This window comes from Plutella xylostella, chromosome 31 (genome assembly GCF_932276165.1).
Source record: "Plutella xylostella chromosome 31, ilPluXylo3.1, whole genome shotgun sequence".
Classification (NCBI taxonomy): Eukaryota; Metazoa; Arthropoda; class Insecta; order Lepidoptera; family Plutellidae; genus Plutella; species Plutella xylostella.
The window spans coordinates 96,612-106,565 of NC_064011.1; positions in this window are offsets into that span (position 1 = coordinate 96,612).

Consider the following 9,954-nt stretch of genomic DNA (forward strand, 5'->3'; position numbering starts at 1 on the left):
CAGCATTGTAAAGTATTTCTTCAGAAACAGCCTTAAGTGATTCATAAGAAGAATATTTTTTTTACGTAGCAATATTAGTGTCCCACAGCAGGGCAATAGAAATACTTATTTTAAAATAAGTACTTAGGCTTTTTTTTATCCTGGAATACTTATTGGAAGGCGAGACGTATTTCAGAAATAATACATCAAACTGAATATAAATGTTACGTAACAATAAACTTGGTTACTTTGTTACAGTCAACTTCTAAAAATCGCTTTATTGATCAATGGATGGATCAAAAATGTGACCAAAATTAATAATCCAAGTCATTATTACAGATTATACTTTGTATAACGGCTGATCCGTTTTTTATGAAACTTATCAAGCAAGCATAATGTCAGTCTTGTAATAAAAACGAGTAAGTAGAGTACATTTTAATTTTATTTATTAAATATCTAAGTATTTACTCGCGTACTTGTAATTAATGTGTGACTACATCATATAGAATAGAATAGAATACTCTTTATTTATATATGTTTTTCTGTAACCTGTAAGAGAAAATAAAAACCCAGTTTTGGCCGGCAGAGCCAGCTTTATAAGTTATTTCTGTATAGATATGTCCTGGTACACTAACTTTAATCACGTAATACATTTCTTGGTAATTCCTAAAAGGGTCTTTATTTATATTCTTATAATATTGATGTCCCAATTTGTTGCAGCCGCTTTTACAAATTGAATTTATAAATCGTCTCGCCTTGTTCTTGCACATACAGGGTGTATTTATTATATTTATACCATTAGAATAAGTAGCAAGAGATCGCTTTTAGCGATAAGGCCGCCTATTGCGTTGTATTGTAAATTGTTATTTTTGTAAATTGATTTTAAATCAATTAAGTAGTATTCTATTTTATTCTATTCTCAGTACCTAGTAGAATAGACTATTATAAATTAAAATAAGATTTACATACATGAGTTTCAGCGATCATGATTTATTTTTAAATGCTGATTTTCATGAAACGAACTTATAAGAATAAACCTTGTTACAATGACTCAAGATTCTACGTATATTTCTAACGTTGAGTGTACATGCTCTTCTTCTAGCTATATTTTCATTTGATGTAAATTGACCTTTATAGAATACCTATCAGTTCGACACGACTGAACGCTGTCAAATTAATGTAATAAAAAACGTATTGAAGACAAACCAAGGTTACTTGTTCATCGGTGTTGGTCTCGCGCCACCCGAGCACCCTGTATACATCATTCATTATCTCAATCCACTGAAATGCGAAACGAACCTTTCTAAATCAAACGACAGAACCCGATCTCACTTGCCGTTCAATAATAGTACCTATTCCACTAGTAATAGGATTATTGTAACGAATTGCGCGGACCCAGAATAATTACTTGGGCACGGGTAATGTTACTCTGTAATTTTATTACAGTATAATTTATAAATTATAGCTTTTTTGTAAATAAATAAACAAATTATGTAGCACTTAAAGGAACAGATAGACGAACGAGTAAGTGCGCGTACTTTAAATTCGACAAACTTTTTTGTGAACTACGCGATAAGGTGACACAATAAGTAGAGTGCGACAAACTTATCTGTTCCGGTGACAGTTCACTAAGTTGGTCCATATCTCATTATTTACTAATAAATTATATATTGATATAGATTAGATGGGTTTATTAAAACCGCAAGGGTAAATTACCATTACGGGAAAACTTAACATCTTAAAGAATTAAGAAATATTAGACATTTACGTGAGCTCTCACCGGAACAGATAAGTTTGTGGCACTGTACGCGATCTCACAGTATTCTCGCACGTCTATCTGGCCTTTTAGAATTTTGCAATTAGGATTAAGTATGAAAAATTAACTTTACACAAACATTATTTTAAGTTGGACATAAATATCCAACTATACCTAAATAATTTGCGCTGTAGTCGATAGTAGCTATCCGTAAAATTTATGTACTTAACAACAATCTACAGATTAGACAGACTGTAAGTTAGCTGTGCGTAGAACAATGCCGTTAAAATTTGTATCGAATTTTCTCGTATACCCCGAGAACAATTGCCGAATTAAACAAATAGTGTAGGTCCGACTCTACCATTACATTTAAAGTTATGTGCCGTTAGACGCTAGTCGCTTGAACTGGGTTTGTCTCAAACAAAAACAAACACTCACACCTTGAACTAATGTACTCCCTTGCGGGGTAGGCAGAGGTGCATTGCTGCACCCACTTTTCGCCAGTGTTATGTTAGTCCCAATGTAATAGGAGGCGGGCCTATTGCCATTTTACGGGCACATCCAAGACCCGAGAACAAATACCTTTGTTTAAACAAATATCTGCACCAGCCGGGAATCGAACCCGGGACCTTCGGCTCAGTAGTCAGGGTCACTAACCACTACGCCATTCATTCGTCTGTCTCGGTTTCTGTCGGTTTGTCTCAATTTAATAAATACAATGTTAACACTCTATCTGAGAGCGGCAGTGTACGGTCTTTTTCGTAGCAGATGTGGATAATGTGGGTATCGGACATATAGGTACGCTAATATATCTACACAGATACATAGATAAGTACATACATTTTATAAACATAACACAAACATTACATAAAACAGCCAAGAGAAATATTCTGTTATCAATCGTCTGCTAAAAAGATGATAAACTAAAGGAATACATCGACTTAGCAATGACTCTGTATAAATAAGGTACAGTTGATATTTGATACGTTACAGTTACACGATTAGGCTCTTTCATTCCCAAATCATTCAAGCTGTATAAGTTTTATTATCTAAATGGACAAATCCATTCTTCCTCACTAGTAGATATTACCAACAAATAGTAAATGTAGCGTTGAGCGAAGTTACTAACTCACTGATATTGGAAGGTCTCCTTTGTTCCTCTGTTGATAAATGGACTTACTTTTCTAAGCTTCGGAAGGGATAACCCTTCTACTGTATAGGTACTGAGGGGGACTTGGTAAGTGAAACAGTTTATATTTTGTACTGATCTTATATCAAGAGTAGTAAGATATATTTTTCAATTTTCAATATATCATTGAAGATATCGTCCCCTGTGCATACAGATTTATTGTAGACAGGTAAACTTTATTGAATGCTGAATAATAGAAGGGAAGTAAATTATAAAGCTTTCGAGGGTTATTAAAAAGAGCTCATACATCTTGAGATTTTCTACCTATAATAACTAGAGGGAGTTCCAAAGTAAAGTTAAATAAATACCTTACTACCTCACGAAAATGTCGGGATCTTGGCTTTAAAGTTGTTCCCACAGAGAAAGGAGTTCACCTTTAAAAATTTCACTCTGTGTACAAAACATTAAGTACTCTAATTCGTAAGTCGAGAATAATGTATGAAAATGTGTATGTATAGTAACTACAAGAGTAAAATTGCAATCCATCTATCTGTTTCAGAGTTGTCATAACACAAACACAAATTAATGGTCTGTGACAACTCTACTGATTAAGTCCGTTTTAAAACCACCCTGCACCGTGCACACACAGACACACAACTACCAGCTAAACTTACAACATTCCTTTCTTACAACCGAGAGTAGAAATAATAAAACGCTTCAGATAACACTTGGCATAATGTAAACTTTGCGGCGAAGACATAAGATCGAATATTCCACATCAAACATTAACCCCAGTACAAGTTTATTTTTCCTCTGAGAATCATAGGGAACCTTTTTCAAACCCCGGAGTTGTCCTAACTGATCAGTGTTTATTCTGATCAATTATGTAAAATGTAGTAACATACATACATATTGCAGACGGCGTCATTGAGCCAGCCTTTTGTGTTTAGTAGTAATTTGGTGATATAGTCACCGGAACTTTTGTATTTACAAGATTTTAAACAACTTATTACAAAATATAATTTAAACTACTTATAAGTAGGTCACTAAAAAGAACAATGCGTATTTTTTATGTGCTCAATTAACTAAATTAAATAGTTGTTATTGGTCATGATCAATTGGGACAACCCCGAGGGATATGTGAGTCTAAGGAAACGATGTGTTCTGGTCAGTCAGATAGCTTAAAGAGGGTTTTACGGTTTAAGCGACATACATACATACATACATGTAGATAGGAGCGCATTTGCTGGGCACATAACCTATTCTCTTTACGTCAATGTCGGGTGAAATAGCTTTTGAATATGCACTAGACTGGCATCTTAGAGCTGTTTAGGTCTAGAGTATCCTAGACTATGTTTAGCCAGACTGTACTCAACACAGCTTACAAACAAAACATCTATACATATACATAGATGATCGCACTCGCTAGTATGTATATGCCGTAACGAGGTAAATGGGAATTATAGTGTAAATAGGAGCATAATCTGCCTAATTATTAGCGCACCATTTAAGATATAAAATGCTTAACTACAACATAAATAACTACTACAGTATAATAGAGCCTCGATAATCCGTACCCAGGCTAACTTACGGTACTAACTATGTACGAACACAATACACACCTCAAACACTTATTTGACCTCTAAAGCGCCATTTTAATTTGTCCATTCATTCAGTTTTTTTGACATCGTCGGCCGGCGTGTTCAGGGGCGTCCCACGGATATAATTTGAAGCGACATTTAAACTAATTTGTATGCAGAGCGGCGGCGGCATTGTGTGGAACTGAAATTATATTTCGGAGCTGAAATTGAGCAATTCTCGCGCGTGTAATATACCCGTTTTATTTAAAAACGGGATAGTTAGTAGTCGGTCAGCTTCATAAGTGGCTATAGTGAAACCAAAATGAAAGCGTGACAATATAAATATTAGGTATTTCTGGAAGTATAAAATTTTGTACCCTGTTAAACTTAAAAATCATTACCAATTTTTGTTTTTGATAGCCCCTATAATGTAAAACGCAAAAAGTTGTATAAGTTCTGGAACTAAATGTATTTATTTATGTATGAAATACGTAGACTTAAACCTTTTTTTAACCGACTTCAAAAAAAGGAGGAGGTTCTCAATTCGACGGGATCTTTTTAATAAAACAGAACATAAGTCTACGCCTAATAAAAAGGGGTTTATGTTTGAATAAATAAATAATATGTCTAAGGTTTTCTTACAGCTACTGATGCTGACGATAGACTAAATAAAACGGATGAACAAAATACAAACCAGGATTTGAACCCACGGCCTCTCAAATGAGAGGACGAGGCCTTAGCCAATACACCTTCACGGCCCTTATTTCAGTCGGGTTAATATCAATTTCTTACTTAATAAGTACGAAGGGAAGCCATTGCAAGCAGCTTTAGTAACTATGAGAGGGTGAATGGGGGCAAAACCGTCGTCTGTTGGACGATAACTCACGAGCGGCGCGGGACTGCAAGTGATTGCTTATTAACTAGTGCCGCAGCTGTATTCTGTGGGATTGCGCTGTTCTGATTCAGGTCCTATCGCGAACTTGTTTTGATTTTCGGATTCAAGTTTTATAGAATTTGACACTATAATAACTTCATTTTGACTTATTCATCCCCAGATAACATAACCCTATTGAATCATCATTTATTCTAAGTAAAATTTTACAATTATTTTAAGTCAAGATCCACAAGGGCTAGGTCTTTGAGCAGAATAACATATTTGTATGAAATTATTAGCAGGTTTAGTTACGAAAATAAATGTAAGAAGTGACATTTCAACTGTCTCTTATAAATTGTGCATGTGTACCTACATAATTACAGACCAGTGTGTTGCAAAAAATATAGTAAGCTGAAAGGGGGTGACTCATTCCGAACGACTTTTATTCTGAGTGGTTATCCTTTCTTCACTGTGACAAAAACAGTACACTTTTGTCACCTACACGATACATCACGTGAAATCACTATCGTATTAAAATCTCTGCGTTAAACTGAATAGTGCACTGTTGTAATAATAATAAGGCAAGATTATAGGTACCTGTTTTTTTAGTATATTTATGTAAATAATTATTAATATTATTACACATAGGATGTAGACTTGTAGAGCCGATGCGTCACTCGGGAGGCTTATTTCGTACACCACTTATGTGTATAATTAAAAACATACATTTAAATCATAATATGAACTTTAACTACGCCAATGAACTTTTCTTATGGTGCCACCAATCATATCGTTGTGTTTAACGCAGAACGCGATATAATAGTTCACACATACATAGTTCAAATCGTTTAAATACGAATTTGTCACGCAGTCTTAACTTGTTTGTACGCATAATTTATTTAAATCTTGGTGTATTATAATTACCATAATATTGAAACAACAACCTGCGAAAGCCTAGGATGACAGGAAAACCGGATTATTTAAGCCTCGAATTCACTAGGGCACAAGTTCTGAGACTGTTAAAGAACATCTACGGTGCGTGTTCTCAGAACATTTTGGAAACATGTCGTGATACATGTTGCTTGTCCACACCAGCAGTCTCCGCCGAGATGTCGCCCGAGGAAGTCAATAAGTTTTTTCTACTGGCATGTTGATGCTAGAAGTCGCGCACGCGTCCACACTCTGCAACAGCGGTCGCTAGACACAAAGTACTCTGTGCGCTAGACTGATGTCGCAAGAAGTTCTGTCTCGCGAGCCAAAACACGGAACCTGTTCTGCGACACGTAGATGTCGCTGTATAGTCGCGTGCGACGTCGCAGAACAGAGCGCGACGTCGCGGCGACACGTAGACGACATGTGCCTAGACAGGTTCTGCGACAATTTGTCGCCTAGTGAATACGAGGCTTTTACTCTGCAAATGGCAATGGGCAGATTGGGACCACCCTCCAATAGCATTAAGACTAACATCGTTGGATAGGTCTTGTCAATAGGAATAACTTTTGCTATGACAGCTTTGTTGTCACAGTTGTCCGTTCAGAGATATATGACTTATAAGTTCCGATACTCGTCAGTTCATCTTACTGCTATTGGAGGCTGGACCACCCTCCAATAGCAGTAAGACTAACGTCGTTGGATAGGTCTTGTCAATAGGAATGACTTTTGCTTTGACAGCTTTGTTGTCACAGTTGTCCGTTCAGAGATATATTACTCATATAAGTTCCGATACTCGTCAGTTCATCTTAATACTATTAGAGGCTGGACCACCCTCCAATAGCAGTAAGACTAACGTCGTTGGATAGGTCTTGTCAATAGGAATGACTTTTTCTTTGACAGCTTTGTTGTCACAGTCGTCCGTTCAGAGATATATGACATATAAGTTCCGATAGGGGGTTAATTAAATATTTTCTTGGTAAGAAAAATAATAGCACTGGTGATTCTTTAATTATTTATTATTATAATTACACTATCTACACTATCAGGCGAGATTCGGGCATATTGGATAACAATAACTGACGATAAAAAACAAAAAGGGCTTCGGTGGAGGTGTATTCTGCCTCCAATAGCAGTAAGATGAACAGACGAGTATCGGAACTTATAAGTCATATATCTCTAAACGGACCACTGTGACAACAAAGCTGTCAAAGCAAAAGTTATTCCTATTGTCAAGACCTATCCAATGACGTTAGTCTTACTGCTATTGGAGGGTGGTCCAGCCTCTAATAGCAGTAAGATGAACTGACGAGTATCGGAACTTATATAAGTCATATATCTCTGAACGGACAACTGTGACAACAAAGCTGTCAAAGCAAAAGTTATTCCTATTGACCAGACCTATCCAACGACGTTAGTCTTACTGCTATTGGAGGGTGGTCCCAGCTTCCATATATTTTTGCCCATCCTCTTAAGGGGAAGCTGAAATCTTAGAATAAGATATGTACCTGTCTTCAAATTGATATGAAGTAAAGTTCCGTATCTCAAAATGCAAAATCGAAACACTTATAAGATCACTTTGTTGTCCGTCAATCTGTCAAGAGAGAGACACGAGTCTTTATGTCGAAAGATGAATATTTATTAAATGATCGTGAATTCATAAAGATTCAGATAATTCAAGAAGAAGGATTCAGTTTTTTTGTGCCCAACTGCTGGACCCTCCCAACATTAAATGTTGACTCCATAATTATGTTAAATTAAATAACACAACCATTATTTCATTCAGTATTACCAGCCGATAAACAGCTCAGTTGTTTGGCTGATATTGTAAATATTAGTTTTTATGGATTATTTTGGTTAAATAAATAAATACAAATACATGGGTACCTACTACCTTAAGGCCCGGTACAGGGTGACGTGCCGCGCCAATTTTGGGTTTTCAATGCTCTTCACACAGCACACGCAGTGACACGCACACATGTAAGTTTGCACAGTGGGTCGATAAACTTTTACTCGCCAACTTTATTGTCAATTATGTTCAAGTACATTTTGGGTGATTTTAGGGTAAGTATAATTCTTACTTACACTGGTAGGCACCAGGAAAGAGTAGAAATTAATAGGGGTGCCACTTTACTCTATACTCGGAACCCGATTAGCTTTCTCAAACAAATGTGGTATTTACTTGTAGAAAGGTAACTACAAGTATTAAAGTGTAGATAATAAGTTTCTGGAATCCTCCAGCCAACTGAACCCCGACGACAAAGCAAAGTAAATACATAGTGTCGCAAAAGGGCTATACTAAGCCAAAAGGGGTGACTCAAGGGGTCATTCTGAACAACTTTTGTTCTACGAGATTTGCAAATTCGCGAAAAAAAATATTCGTTTTCCATGGTAAAAAGTCACATGTCCAACAAAGTTTCTATGAAAAAGGTTTTTTTTTGTTAATTTCCAAAACTCGTAGAGCAAATGTTCAGAATGACCCCCTGTCTTACTCCTTTTTACCCGACTGCTGAAGGAGGAGGGTAATGTTTTTTGTATGTATGTATGTTTGTCTGTTTCTTTGTTCCCTCCTGTAGCCTAAACGGCTTGATAGATTTTGATGTATGAGGTATTGTTAGAAGCGTATTGATAGCACGATGGTTATAGGCCAGGGATGCACAGACCGCGGCCCGCGGGCCGCATGCGGCCCGCCTGTCGAATACTGGTGGCCCGCCGACAGCAAAAATTGTACTCTCGTACATTTGAATAATATTCCAGAATAAAACCAATTAAAAAATATGTTATTTAGAAACGTGAAACCTCTGTTGGATATATTCAGCAATCCTTTCACGATTTCAGTTGAAAATGTGCCAGATCCATTGTATCCAGTTATAAATTATCGACATTCAAAACGACGATGATTAACGCAACAAAATCAACGAAGGAGACTTGCTGAACTTTTACCGCTGCTTTGATAAATATACGTACAAAGATGTGCCAGGTTATTAAGTTTGGTTTTACCCATATATTATGTGAACAAACCTTTTCAATATAAATGATAAAAATACATAAATTAGGCTATTTAAAAAAATTACAAGAAATCGAAACAGCCTTTTGCAAACGAAAGTTTTGAAGCAGTTTTACGAGTGGCTACAAGTAAATTATAAGTAAATATTTAAAAAAATTGTAAGCAATATGCAGTGCCATGCTTCAAATTAATAAGTTCTTTTTAAATTTTAGCATTATTATCAATGACCTATTTATTGTCTTTAATTACCTATATTTCTGGCGGCCCGCCATCAGTAAATAATTTGTCCGAGTGGCCCCTAGTCTTAATAAGTCTGTGCATCCCTGTTATAGGCTATGTGACGTTCCATTAAAATGTACATAGCGCCCTCTAGAGGACATAACGTGATGATCGAAAAAATAATAATTCAACTTTGCCGTGTAAGGTATCAAATGAAAGGGCTTGATTTTCACATTACAAAATATGCATATTGAAGGTATTTAAATAACAACACCAAAATTATTGAAATAAAAAATGATCATGAACTACTGACGTAAAATTTGAAAAATTTCATAAGTAAAATAAAAACTACTAAAAAGTCACAAATAAAAAAATACAATTATAAACAAACGAAAAACCCGACTGTACGCTAAAAACATGAAAACAAGTCCCAATGTTAATGGAAAGTATCGCAGGCGGGGACCAACTTGACCGCCACTC